This window comes from Diceros bicornis, chromosome 11, assembly GCF_020826845.1.
Source record: "Diceros bicornis minor isolate mBicDic1 chromosome 11, mDicBic1.mat.cur, whole genome shotgun sequence".
Classification (NCBI taxonomy): Eukaryota; Metazoa; Chordata; class Mammalia; order Perissodactyla; family Rhinocerotidae; genus Diceros; species Diceros bicornis.
Genome location: NC_080750.1, coordinates 24,273,669 through 24,288,633, shown reverse-complemented (window position 1 = coordinate 24,288,633; position 14,965 = coordinate 24,273,669).

Here is a 14,965-nt window from a genome sequence, read left to right as displayed (position 1 = left end):
CCTCAGCATGGCCGGAGAAGCGGTGGGTCGATGCGCACCTGGGATCCAAACCGGGGCCCCGCCAGCAGCGGAGCGTGTGCACCCAACCGCTAAGCCACAGGGCCGGCCCAGCCTCAGTTTATCTTTTAACACATGTATAATTAATAAGTAAATAGATAGTTATAACCAGATCTATCACTCTCAGAAAGAGGAGTTACAAATAAGCAAGTGAGAAATGCTAAGATGAAACCTGTGCTGTTGAAGTGGAAGCAGAACAAAATTTTGTAATGAAATGTAATATAATGTAAATGGGTGATGACAACGTTTTTGCGTGTGAAATGCAAGGTACATGTTATGGAAGGATTCTTGAAATAGAGTAGATATGCCATCAGAAAACTTAATAATGGTACGCAAAACTATAAATTACATTCACTAATTTCAAAAAGCCCAAGAAATCCACATGATTGACTATATTTATGGGCCTACTCGTTGTTGAGTTTTCAGTTGCCTTTGACCAACGGAGACGCCTAGCAGGAAACTGGAGGGAGTGACAAGAGTAAGTTCGGAGTATCAGTTCCCCCAGTTTCTTCCTGTAAATTCACATTTAGGTGTATGTATCCTATGACCAAATGGCGCTGCTTCTCTGAAGAGGGCTATCTTTTTATAACCCTCCTTATCAGAGTTCCATTTAGCTTTCTCTTTCCCTTGGTTTTTGGGCCGAGGGACTGTTAATAGTTCCACAGTTACAATTTCTGTGTTATTCACCACAGAACTAGGAGATGACTATCAAGAGGTTTCAGGAAAACAAAGAAACAATAAAACTTTGAATGAGGGAAGTGTAATGCTTAAATCGTGGACTAGAAAATTTCTTGGCTCCTATGATATTAAGGACATTAAGTGATCAATAAAATCTCCTAATATTAAATCTATGTGTTCGTAGCAAGGGCCTAAGGCTATTGAATGAAAGAGAGCTCTTATCACACAGAAAGAATTAGCAAAGTTTTTCAGACATAGGAGAATATTCATTAATTAAAATGTAGTCTCTGAGAAAGATGCCAGAGGATATAAAAAGAGTAAAGAATGATAATAAAATAATTTTCGAAAGAGTAATAGAATATTAACAGAAATTTAAGTCTAAAAGAATAGTAGAATATTAACAGAAATTTGTATGTTAAAATCATGCCCATTAGCCAACCTCCAAACCATCTTCACAATTTCCCCTTTTGGGCATTTTATAAAATGTTGGATTAGAATATATCCTATTTTTTTCTTGCAATATCCCTTTTTCAGAGAACCTCTTCAACCCGAAGCTCCTGAAGAGTGGGCAGTGACCACCGGACTCTGCCCCTAACCCTCCAGCCACAGTGATTAGAGTGCTCATCCCCTTGATATGTACGAATACCATCTACAAACTTACCAGGTTCTACTGCCCTGGCACCGATATGTGAAATAATTTGTCTCTTTTAAATTTTTAATCAGGACTCAAATAGGCTATGTCATTTGGTAACATGACAGAAAGAAACGTGTATGAAGAGTAACTACGGAGCACTAGAGTGAAAACATCTCTGCACCAGCTCTTGTTTGCTTTAGGATCTGCTGGTTCTTGCCATTCCTCAGACTTAGCTATTTAGTTGGCTCTGAATTCCTTGAGTACTTTTGCTGTAACCATTCTCCCAAACCCTCTTTAATTGTAATTAATTTAAGCAGCTTTCTGTTTCTAGCTATATTAATCGACTGCTTAAAATTATATTTAAAATTGTTTCTTTTTTATTAGTAATCACAATTGTAATTTTAAAATGTTTCATTATATTCCATAACTGGTGTATCATATTTTGTTTATACTATGGGTAAAGTCTTAATCTGATATCCACTTTTGTTACTTTAGATGTTATATTGTTAAACAGATTATTTTTTCATCTTTTAAATTACTTCCTCTACACAGCTCTTAAGAGTAAGATCACTGAATTGGAGGACATTTTTGTTTTACTTTGTTTATATTATTATTCTGCAGTCCATTTTTATACAAATTAAACATACGATTTCTTGATTCATGCTTATGTTATAATAATGTAAAGGAAAAATAAATTATCTCTTAAAAGTCAACTTTTATGTTTGGAAAAGTAATGTTTAAATTTTGGCAAAACATTCCAGATTGATGTTATAATGCTAAGAATATAAAATCTTTTTTATCCTCATCCTCAGTACTTACATTAAAAATTGAAATTATTTGTGTATATAGATATAGATTAGAAATGCTTAAGATGTAAGACGTGCTTTTTTCATATCTTTATGTTGTGTCTATATCATTAGAAGCTTATAAATTTGGTTTTTAATCTGGAAGAAGATTATGCATTATGTAGCATTTTTCCCCATGTAATGAGAAGTATAGCAGACATATCTAACATATCTAATACATCTTTAACATATCTAACATATCTAACAATATGTTATTTCAAAATGTCTGTTTCCTGATGTCTGATTATTTCAAAATATTTCTGATTATTTTTTCCTGATTATTACAAAATAGGGATAACCTTACATTTTTTTCTGGAATCATTATTAGATATTTAGAAATAATCTTTACCTACAGTGAATGGAAGAGTTAAAAAGACTATGTTAAATGTATTTAATGGTTTCAAAATTGTGGTAATAATATATTTCTTGTGATACACTCTCTAAAAGCAATTTTTCACAAATTCGGTCTGATTCAGGCTATGATAAGTATCTTCCAGTATAAAGTGTTTAGCTATACAAGGGATTAAATTGACTAGCTCAGAGCCTTGGGTCACTTCACTGACCCGAATGATAATTAGAGATTAACTAGTATTTGTTGAAACCATAACTAAGGGTATACAGTTAGATGATGGCAGTCATATTTTGTTTCTGTCATATGTGCAATTAGCACTTTTCTCTGTGGAGTAATTTTTTAATTGGAATGGTAACATGTATCATCTTTTTTTTTTTTTAATAATTTTATTTATTTATTTTTCCCCCAAAGCCCCAGTAGATAGTTGTATGTCATAGCTGCACACCCTTCTAGTTGCTGTATGTGGGACGCAGCCTCAGTATGGCCGGAGAAGCGGTGCGTCAGTGAGCACCCGGGATCTGAACCCGGGCCGCCTGCAGCGGAGTGCGCGCACTTAACTGCTAAGCCACGGGGCTGGCCCACATGTATCATCTTTTGATCATTTTTTTCTTTATATTTTTCAAGCTGCTACTTTTACTTGAGGTAAATTGAGGGGCATATGACAAAGAGGTAAAGAAAAAGAGAAGTGCATGTGGTGAAGATCAGCATGGTTACTTACATCTAAGACACCACAGTTTAGATAGTACTAATCAATTATCACTTATTGTTATGTTTTTATTAAGAAAAATAAGATAATGGTTTTATTGTTATGACTTTGCTTTAGAAATAGAAATATTAAGATAGAGATACTTTAATTCTGTACCAAATATGGAAATTAGTTCCTCTCTTCTTATATCATATTTTAAGCCAATTTCCTTTATAAGTGTTAAAATGAAAATAATGATATATGTTTTCACACTTTCAATATTTCCTACAAATTTTGAAAATTATTCAGTGACTTTTTTAAGCTTTTACTTTTTATTTTGAAATATAATGCACAATGACAAGTGGACATAAAATAAATATGTATAGCTTAACAAATATTTATATATTTGTTAATATATGTGTGAGCATCCATGTAGCCATTACCCAGGAAAGGAAATAGAACTTTGGTAGAAAATAGATGTTCCATGTGTCACAATCCTCTCCTCTTCTTAGTGTGGTTACTTTTGTCCTGACTTTCATGATAACTATTTCATTGAGTTACTTAATTTTCTATCTATACACAAATCCATTACACAGTTTAATTTTGCTATGCAAAAAAAAAAGCAAACATGGGAACAAGTCTGAGTGTATGCTTTTGTCTTTTGTTTCCATATTTCAACATTTTTTTTAGAAATTCACATTGTTGCAGAAAAGAAGGTAGTTGTAGCTTGTTTATTTTATTATAATATAGTTGTCAATGCTTTACTATACAGCTCTTATTCTACTGTTCACAAGAACTGTTTCCATTGTGGGATAGTACCAACAATGCCACTATAAAAATTCTTATACATGTACGTTGTGTGCATATACGCACATATTTCTCAAATATATGCACATATATACATATATGTGTATATGTTTGTGTGCATATATATATACACATATATGCAGAGAGAAAGAGACACATAGACAGTGACAGAGACAGAGAGAGATATATGCTGATATGTATGGCATGTGATGAACTGAGATCACACAGCACTTCTGTAATATGACTGTGACACATGCATGACCTGATTCTAGAAATGAGGAAATAGAAGAAGAACACAAATTGAGGGGCATCCTACAACAACTGATCTGTAGTCTACAAAAAGATAAATATTGTAAAAAACCAAGACTGAAGAACTGCTCCAGATTAAAAGGGATTAAAAAAACCATGATCCACAATTTTCTTTAGCTCCAAAGAACATTAATAGAACAATTGGTGAAATCTTGGTTATATAAGAAAAATGTCCCCTTCCTCACTTTTAAAGAAAAACATAATACTGAAGTATTTAGTGGTAAGAGACTTTCATGTCTATAATTTACTTTCAAATTGTTTGGTGGAATAAAAAAAGAAATAGAAGAATAAACCAAATATGGTAATATGTTACCTTATGAGGAATATGGATGAAGGATATACGGAAATTATTTGTTCAAGTCTTGTCAAACTGCAGGAAAATGATCCTACATGGAGGTATGAAAATTAGAAAAGTATGCACAACAAAGGGATAAAATATGTGGTAAATCTATGTGGTTATTAACTATAAAATTAGTAGTATAAGAGTCAAGAATAATTTAAAAGTCATGAGAGAAATAATGTAAAAAGTGAGAATGGTGTATGGTAGAGTTAACAGTTTCTAAGATTCTAGTATTAATAAGGAAAAGTTAAAAATGATAATTCTAAAGAGAAAGATGATAGATATAAAGTCAAATATATTGTAATTACATTAAATGTAAATTGATTTGATACTCCATATGAAAGACTAAGGTTGTTAAACTGGAGAAAAGGAGAAAAACCCAACAATATGACGCTTACAATGACATGCTTTGAGAAGACAGGAAGTTGGAAAAGGATGGAAAAACACTTAACCAAAGAAAGCTAGTGAAGCCATAGTAATATCACATAAAGTAAATTTAAAGAAAAAAGAATTACTAGATTTACAGAGAAACATTTCACACTGATAAGAGGCCAGTTCATTAAGGAGGAATACAATTCTAAATGTGTATTCCTCTAATAACAATTATATATACAAAATTTGAATAATATGCTAGCAATTGGACCTACTTGGCATAAATAGAACTCTATATTCAAAATCTTCTAAATACACTTTTCCAAGTGCACATAGAACAACTTCCAAAATAGACTAAATCATGAGATAAAAGATGAATCCTGGCAAACTTTAAAGACGTGTTGAAATCAATCAGAATGTGGTGTCTGACCAGAGTAGAAGTAAGATAGAAATCAATTAAAATAAATAGAATAGTCTCTCAATATTTGAAAATTTATGCATTACTCACATAAATCATCCATGTCAAAGAGAAGGAATCATGATGGGAATTAAAAGATATATTGAGATTAATGACAAGGAAAATTCAACACATCAAAACCTGTAAGATGTAACCAAAAGCATGATTAGAATCAAATTTATACTATATTTCAAAAACCAATGACCTAATTATCTATCTCAATAACTTGCTACAATAATAAATAATTAAATCCAAAAACAGTAAAATGAAAAGAAATCACAGATAAAAGAATAAAAATAGAAAAAAAGGAACCATACAATCAAGAAATTTGGCATTGCCAGAGTTGTTTCTTTTAAAAGCTAATAATATTGATAACATCCAGAAAAATTTATCAAGGGAAAAAAGAGAATAGTCATAGATTAACAATATGAGGAACAGAAAAGTTGATATGTGAAAGATTTTTGCAGGTCTTATAAAAAGAATGTAAGGAAATTAGTGTAAATTAGTGACCAAGATAAATTTATTCCAGTAATGCAAGTTTGCTTTAACTTTCAAAAAGTCAATCACTGTTATTCATTGCATTAAGAGAACATAAAAAGAAAATTCATAGTAATCTCTCAAAGGAAGGAAACATATTTAATAACTCTATCCATGCTTAAGAAAAATAAGTTTTTGGAAAACTGCTAAAGAAGGTATATCCTTAGTTTGATAAAGAACATTGTACATAAATCTTAGAAAATGCTTAAGACAAGTAGATTCAGTAAAAGACATTCATATTCAAAAGAAATAAATGAATCGTCATTATTTTCATGAAATATTATTTTGTATGGAAAATATACAAACAATATAAAGAATATTAATTAATATGAATAAGTAGATTTAACAAGGTTGCTGATGCAAGATTAATATAGAAATATAAATTGTATTTCTATAAGCAACAAATTGAAATGGAGATTAAAAACACAATTTACATTAACGCTAAGATATATCAAGTACCTATGAATACATCTAAAAAGAGTTGTGCCAGATTTATGTACTCAATATCAAAAAAGTTATTCTTGAGATAATTTATAAAGATCTAAATAAATGGAGGAATATAATATGTTTATATATCGGAAGACAATATTTGACAAAAATATTAATTCTCCTCAAATTTCTCTGGATTCATTGCAAACCCAATTGAATATCGGAAAGACTGTTTTCATGTGAAAATTGGCAATCTGATTCTAATATTCCATGGAAATGCAGAGAGCCAAGATTTGGCAAGGGAATCTTGAAGTAGAAGAGTGAAGCTGGAGCATGTACACTGCCAGATAGACCAACAGCTCTGCTAAAGCTACGGTAATTAAGATAGCATAGTATCAGCTCAAACAAAGAGAAGTAGGTCAGTAGAACAGAATGGAGAATCCCAAAGCAGATCCACTCAAATGCAGTCATCTGATATATGACAAGGTTGACCATGATGTGCAATGGAGAAATGAGAGTCTATTTATAATGGAACTGGTTAAATGAAAGCAATATAGGAACAAAAATGAGTTTCCAATGAGTGTTAGATCCACATATAAAAGGTAAACAGGATATGATTGAGTAGAAAACATGAGAGATTATCACCACAAATTGGTGTAGGCATAGATTTTGTAAAAAGAACAACAACAGAAAGCAATATATAAAGAAAAATAGCAAATTTGGGCTAGAAAATGATCAAGAACTTGTGTATATTATGAGACACCGTTAAGAGTGTAAAAAGTTTGATGTAAGGTGGGATAATGTATTTCTATTTTGTATATCCAGTGAAGAAAATGCAGGAAATATAAAGAACTTTTACAAATCCACAGGTAAAAGGCAAGGAAAAGAAAAAAAATAAAAATATGGGAAAAGTCTTGAAAAAGACATTATAAAAAGGAGCAGATGCAAACAGCCAGTAAACATAGAAAAAGGGCTCAATATCATTAGTCACTGGGAAAATTCAGTCACTTCACAATTAGACACTAATGCACACCCAATTAAACACCTGAAATGAAGAAGAAAATGCCAAGTTTAGAAGAGATTGTGGAGCAACTAGGTTCATATGCTTTGGGATAATTCTTTGTAAAGCTATGTAATGGTATTTACTACAGAAATGGAAATGAACAACATGAATGAGTCTGTCGAATATGATGTTCAGCAAAAGAAGCCAGACACAAAAGATTATGTTCTGTATGAACTCCTTTACATAAATTATAAAACAAGAAAATCTTACCTATCATCTTAAGGGTCTTGATGAAGTTTTCCAGTCAGTGGGCAGGTTAAGGAAGCAGGCATTGGGTGGGGGCCTTGGGAGACAGAATGTTTCCAGGATGCCAGTCGTGCTCTGCTTGTTGTTTACATGAGTATATTCACCTTGTTAAAATTAATCAGGCTGTATTCTTATGATTTGTGCGTGTGTCTGTGTGTATGTTAGATTTTTTATTAGAGTTTGTTTAAAATTTTTATTTGTATGTGTTTCTAATAGAGTCCATAATATTATTTTCTTTTTCTCCCCTTATAGTATAGTATATTTGCTATCTTGTGTGTACAGGTATAAAAAAAGCATATATTTTTGGAGTTATGAATATAAACATGAGTACATAGGACATAATATTGAACCAAAACTGGATTGGTAAATTTTTTATCATACAAAATCAATCAGTAAACTGTAAGTTATTTGCCATTTCTCTCCCTCTATAACTAGGTAAATAAGTAATTAAGTATTAGAATTAAAGGTGATTTTATATATTTATATCTCTGTTTATATGTATATCTACGTCTCTCAATATAACTACCTTTTTATTTATCCATCTATTTCTATCTATCTATCTATCTATCTATCTATCTATCTATCTATCTATCTATCTATCCATCTCTCTTGTTAATTCCAGTGTATATCTTTAAACACTAAATGTGAAAATTCATTAAGATATTTTATGAATTAAGGGCTATGTCAATAGAAACTGGATTTCAGAAGCTCATTTATCAACATCTGAATTACATCCCTAAATGAAGTGTTTCAATGTCAAATGCAGACTATACTGATACAGGGTGGATGCTTAATAAATATTTGTCACATGTTGAAAGAAGAAATAAAAGTTTTATCTCTATATACCTGTTACGTATGCAAAAAGTAGCGTTCTAAAAAGTTCAAGAAGAAATTCAGAAAAGAAACAATATAATCCAAATCTGAAAGAAAAAAGCAAATACATTGTTAAATCCTGAGATAGTAACATAGAAACAAGATAACTTGAGAATATAATATGCATATTGTATTTAAATCAAAAAGTAAATGGAAAAGAATGTGTTGGAAGCAGAAATGAAACAACATGAGCGAGTCAACATGAAATAATTTCTTTAATGTAATATGATATGTTCACTCTTTCCCCCTTGGAATTCTAAAATGCTCATTATTTCTCTTAAAATAAATTGTAACTATCAGAGACATTTTATATAATATTTCAGTCTTTTAAAAATTCTTTTGAAACTTTACTTTGCCTTTAACATGAAAGTGATATATAAGGTGGTAGATAACTTTTAATCACATCATTTCATTTATTATTGATTGATAGAATTATCTAGTCCTTGACAGTATCTTTGCCATTTGATCCTTGCGTTGTTCACAGAACAGAAAGTTTCATAATTAGACAACCTACGCTAGAGTTACTCTGGAAATTGATGACCTCAGAGTTCATCTTGAGATATGCAATTGAGATAATCACTGGACAGATTTTCTCATTAGTAAAACATCAATGCAACTGCATCTAATCATGATAATACATCACATACATGTGTCTTCTTTGTATAATTTTGACTTTTGAAGTATTTAAGATGTTTGTGTATATGTGCCAATTATTTCTTCTTTTACTTTGATTTAATCACCTTTGTTTCTGGTATGGACAAACTAGATTGTTGGAATTTATTAAAGTATTAATTTAAACTGTATGAATCTTCAGCGTTAATAAAAAAATTAATAGATTTCATTATCTTGCATTTTCACATTATGGAGTACATTCAAATCATCTGAAATACTCATTTAGAATGTACATAACAACATATTTTATTACAATGGTCTACTGGAGAGAAAAGATTGGACCAAATGTGATATACATCTGGTATTTCTACAACTACTAAAATATACTAAGTAAATTGAAAAATTTGTAACTATATTTAAAAATTTGAATTTGATTTTTTTCTTCTGTAATTTATATAGTCTCTTATAAAATATATTATAAGAAAAATTTGCTTATATTCCTGCTCTGCTTCTTAAAAATTTACAAGACAGTCGTTAATATTTCTTTACACTCTAGGATGGAAGATTCTCCTTAAATTATAATTATACTATTTCTCTTTACTTCAAGTTTTATTTTGATATTCACACTGCATATTAATATATAAAATTGGCTCTATTTCACCTACATAATGCATTATATCCTACAATTAATACACTTTTATGATCCTGGTGGAAACTTTATTTATGGTACTTCAATCCCTAATGTGAGCTAAAAGATAAGAAAATATAAAAGAAATGTCTCTGCAATGGTATATTGTGTTTGAGTTCATATTTACAGCTTTATTAATGTGACAGGCAGAATGAAATTGTAAGAAGATCAAGTGCAGACTTGAAATATATAAAAGTTATGGAGCACACTACCATAATGTTCAACTCCTTTGTGTACTATTATAATTCTGATTGTTCTTTCCTATGACAAGCATCATAACAAGAAGGAAAAAATGCACAAAATTAATTCATCCTGAAGAGAAAAATAATAATGAGGTGAGATGAAAACAAACATTTAAAATTTCTAACTTTGTCATTGTGTAGGTTCTGCAGTTTCTGTACTTCATGACTTTATGTAAGATATTCTAACTTTAACTTTTTGTGATATGAGTCAACAACAGAGGCATTTGGTAGGATGAAGAATTGGTATCTCTAATAGAGTACATCTCAGTTATAATTCTTATTTTTTGCTACAGAATTAAGGACATTTATTTTGTGATACAATGTGATAGATACTCACATACATAGAATCTCCAAGACATGGAATTATACTCTATTTTTGGTTAACTATTTGAACTCTAAAAATGTTTACATACCTGGAAATGTTTTGTTCCTTGATGACAGCTTTTTTTATGTCCTTCTTTTCTTTTCTTCCTCAAATATATACGAAGATCACTATGAATAATAATAGCTAACAATTTTAACGCACTAGACATTATTCTAATTGCTTATTTAATCCTTAAAGCCAGTTTATAGGGTAGGTAGTAATATAATTCTTACTTTACTTAGTTACAGAGAGGTACTTTAATCAGGCTACACAGCTGTTATATAACAGAGCCAGGATTCAAAACCAGAATTTAGAGTTCCAGAGCCCATATGCTTAACGACTCTGCAGACTCCTCCTAGTCAACATGAACCCATTTCCATGTTCTTTTCATAGACACTTTATCATATGTTGAGATCTGTGATTACCACACTGAAGGATTTCAAAATTCTCTACTTTTATTTTGCTTTTTAGTATTAAGATGAACTATAATGACCGTGGAGTAAAATATCTGTTACTACCTTTTCATAAACTAAATGATGTCGCAAATATTTATATCATCCTCTAATGCTTCTCACTTGCCTTAGGGATGTTCTTAAGATAGAATTGATGGATATTTTTCTACCTTCCAAGCCTATTGACAAAAGGCAATTCTAAGCCATTGTAGATTCCGTAACAGACATACTGTAAACAATCTTTTTTTCCCCACCAGCATGAGTTCATCATTTATATGATGACTCATAGGAGTTGTCACAGCTAATAATAGAGCAAAGTGTAGTTGGAAAAATATTAAAGAGATTGAGAGTTATAAAAGTTCATTTTAAAAGCAATGTATTAACTTGTTTTGGAATTTATCAGAATAAGATGCTAAAAGCATTCTCTAACCACACAGTTAATATCACTCTTTTTGTAGGGATAGATTTTTTCCCACATAATTCTTACAAATTTCTGAGCCAAATAGTCTTTCCAAATAGGTATGTGTATGTGTGTGTGCGTATATGTATATAATATATATAAATACAAGTGAAGTGTAGGTTGTAAGTCACATGCTCTCTATAGCTTTGTTCTAGAAGAGATTGCCATGGAATTTGGTTTAAAAAAAAGTAAAAATATTGTGATTGAACAACTACTATAAATAATCTATGGTACTTTGTAAGGATAGCCAATCTTCAGAGTCTACATTTGCTATTTTCCTGTTATCTGTAGTGACTAATATTTGAGTCACTACTTAATTAAAACTATTTTGTATTAGTCCAACACTTACATTGACAGATATATATGTGTGTGTGTGTGTGTGCGCGTGTGTAGACACTGGATAATATTTCCTGAAACATTATACAATAAAAGGGTATTTGTCATTGCTACTATGTAAATGGCCAAACAGATAGCACTCTTCTGAGCCCTTGAAAAATGTGCATTGCCATTAGAAGTGTTACAGTCTAATGTCCATTCCAGGATCACCTCTATACATGTACAAAAAATACTTTTGTAATATTATAAAACTTGTCTCTCAGGAGACTGAAAAAGGAAGGTTATGGCTTACAATTTTATCTTTTTGAATAATTTTAAAATGTAAATAGATTTCACATTTCATACTATTTGGTCAACATGCACAGCAGCATTCAGGTACTTCTTTATCAGAAATGCCAAAAAAAAAAAAAAAAATGGACAGGAAAGAGGATTGAAAATCTAAAGAGCAAACTTTAGGAATTATTTCAAGCAGGCATTTGTCTACCAAACTTCTCATGTGTTTTCCTGATCAAACTTGAGATCCTGACAAAAAATGATAGTGATGTTGAGAGGGTTTTAGGCGTATTGGAGAGATACTTTTACTTAGGATATTGTTTTCAACCAAGAATATAATGTTGAATGCATTCCTTAAGTCTCAAAAATTGCCTATAGGATCCCAAGGCACGAGATTTGAATTTGATGTGATTAAAGTTAGTGTATTCAAATGTGACAATGGTTAAAGTTTTTAAATCTATCTCCCTTATACTATTTATGCCTCTTCTAACCGGGAAAGAAAGATTGAACTCTAAGCAACTTAGAATGTGTTTTAAACATTTAAAGGGACGTCACTGGTTTCATTGTTTAATAGCAGCAAAACTTCGAATAGTTCAAGCATGAATATAGTGTTGCGATTACAAGCATAGGCTATTAACACAATTATATGAAGTACAATAATGGTAATTTCTGTAAAGTTGTCATGCCTCAGTTTCTTCATTTCTAAAATGTTGATAATAATACCTACCTAGTATGTTTCTTGTGACTGTTACGTGAATTAGTCATGCAAAGCACTTAGGGCAGAATCCAACACACAAAACATTAGCTGTGGAGATTCTGCCTGAGGTTTTGGATTCTCTGTACTATTGTAGCTTCATTAGCATTATTCTCTCACCAACTGAGTTGACCCATGCAAATTTTTGCATATTATTTACAATTAATCATCTCTAGGCCTGAAGGGAGTCAAACTGAATAATACAACACATAGCACAATAATTTGGAAGTCCAATTCTTTGTAGTTTTATAAGAAAAAACAGAAATTTATTAAAATAAAAAATATATCTCCTCTTCATCACATTAAAGTATTGTGGAAATCACATTTTGCTCAATTTCTTCTTTGTTGTATTTTTATGTTGTTTCTAATTACTGACTACTACTATGTGGATATTTCTAGAAAGTGCAGTCAATGGCCTGTATTGCCAGAATATATCTGTGACTTCCCTTTATTACTTTTGTAGACATGAAATCTGTGATCATCTGACCACATATTACTAAGTGCATCCAATCTGTCACTTTTGCTAAAACTATGGTGTTCCTCATGTCAGTTCGACTTGACACATGTACGTGTATCCTTTAGCATTAGGCATCAGAGATAGAATCAATAATGCTTTAATTAATTTTCCATGCTTCAATATAAAATATACATTGGAAATGACTTAACAAAGTCAATTTTGAAATTTTAATGATATATCAAGGTAATATTTATTGATATTAAATTCAAGGTAAGAATACACACCTATTATTCCCTATATAAAATTATTCCTAATAATTTTAGTTGAAATTGTCTTAATTGTTCATATGGTGAAATTTTGCATTGTCACTTTTCAATTTTTATACTCTTGCAAAATTTGGAAAAAAAAATCTAAGCAAAACTCTTTAGAATGTTCATTATTTAACTATTATTTTATTCTATTTTTTTTTTTTTTTGTGAGAAAGATCGGCCCTGAGCTAACATCTGCCAATCCTCCTCTTTTGGCTGAGGAAGACTGGCCGTGGGCTAACATCCATGCCCATCTTCCTCCACCTTATATGGGACACTGTCACAGCATGGCTTGCCAAGCAGTGCATCAGTGCGCGCCTGGGATCCGAACCGGCGAACGCTGGGGTGCCGCAGCAGAGCGCGCGCACTTAACCGCTTGAGCCCCAGGGCTGGCCCCTAACTATTATTTTTTATATACACTTTATGACTAAAAGCTTTTATCAAGACATTTAAACAGCAAGTGACAGGCAAAAGTGTCTTCTATAAAATGCTTTTAAAATTTTACACATTTGAAAATATGAAATTGTATTAAATAGTTTCTATTTTTCAAATTTAAATTCAAGTTTTAAGAAAGTTAACTCTCTAGAGAGATTGGAGAGAAAAAATAACATTTGGAAAAAGCAAATATCAGGAGTTAGATAAAAACAATAAGAATAAATTAGGTTGCATATGAGTTAGAAAATATGATTTTTCTGAAATACATGATCTTCGGTTATGTTAAGTCTTCAGGATTTTATTTTTATTTTGTGGGGGAGATAACGCTAAACAGCAAGAAAATGTGCTCTAGACAATCTTTTAGCTATCTAACTAAATATCTTCACTTTGTCATCGACAGGGGATTTTCTGTGATTCTTACCCTTCCAGTAGGCATGTACTTTACTAGTATTGCCCCATGAAAAAAAAACAATGTATACCACAATCCAGTTTGTGATAATTGTCTGCCATAATGCAATATTGATAGTTTCTGTAATTTAATCATTAAAGTATATTTAATAAAATTACTAAATATACTATGGGAAATAAAAACAGTGAATGGCTAGTAATCACAGGTAACACATTCACTCATTCACTCACTCATTCATTTATTTAGCAACATGCATCAGGATATCACTATGAACTTTAGTAATTTGCTAAGTGCCCAGGTATACCAAAACAAACAAAATATGTCCTTTAATAGCTTACAACAAATTAATAAGAGCTAAAATATGTACATTCTAGAGGCCCTGGAAGGGCTCAGTTTAACAAATATTATGAGCACCAACTAAATGCCAGGATATACCAATACAAGTTTACTCATTTGTTAAATATCTCTTTCTTTAATACTTTCTCTCACTC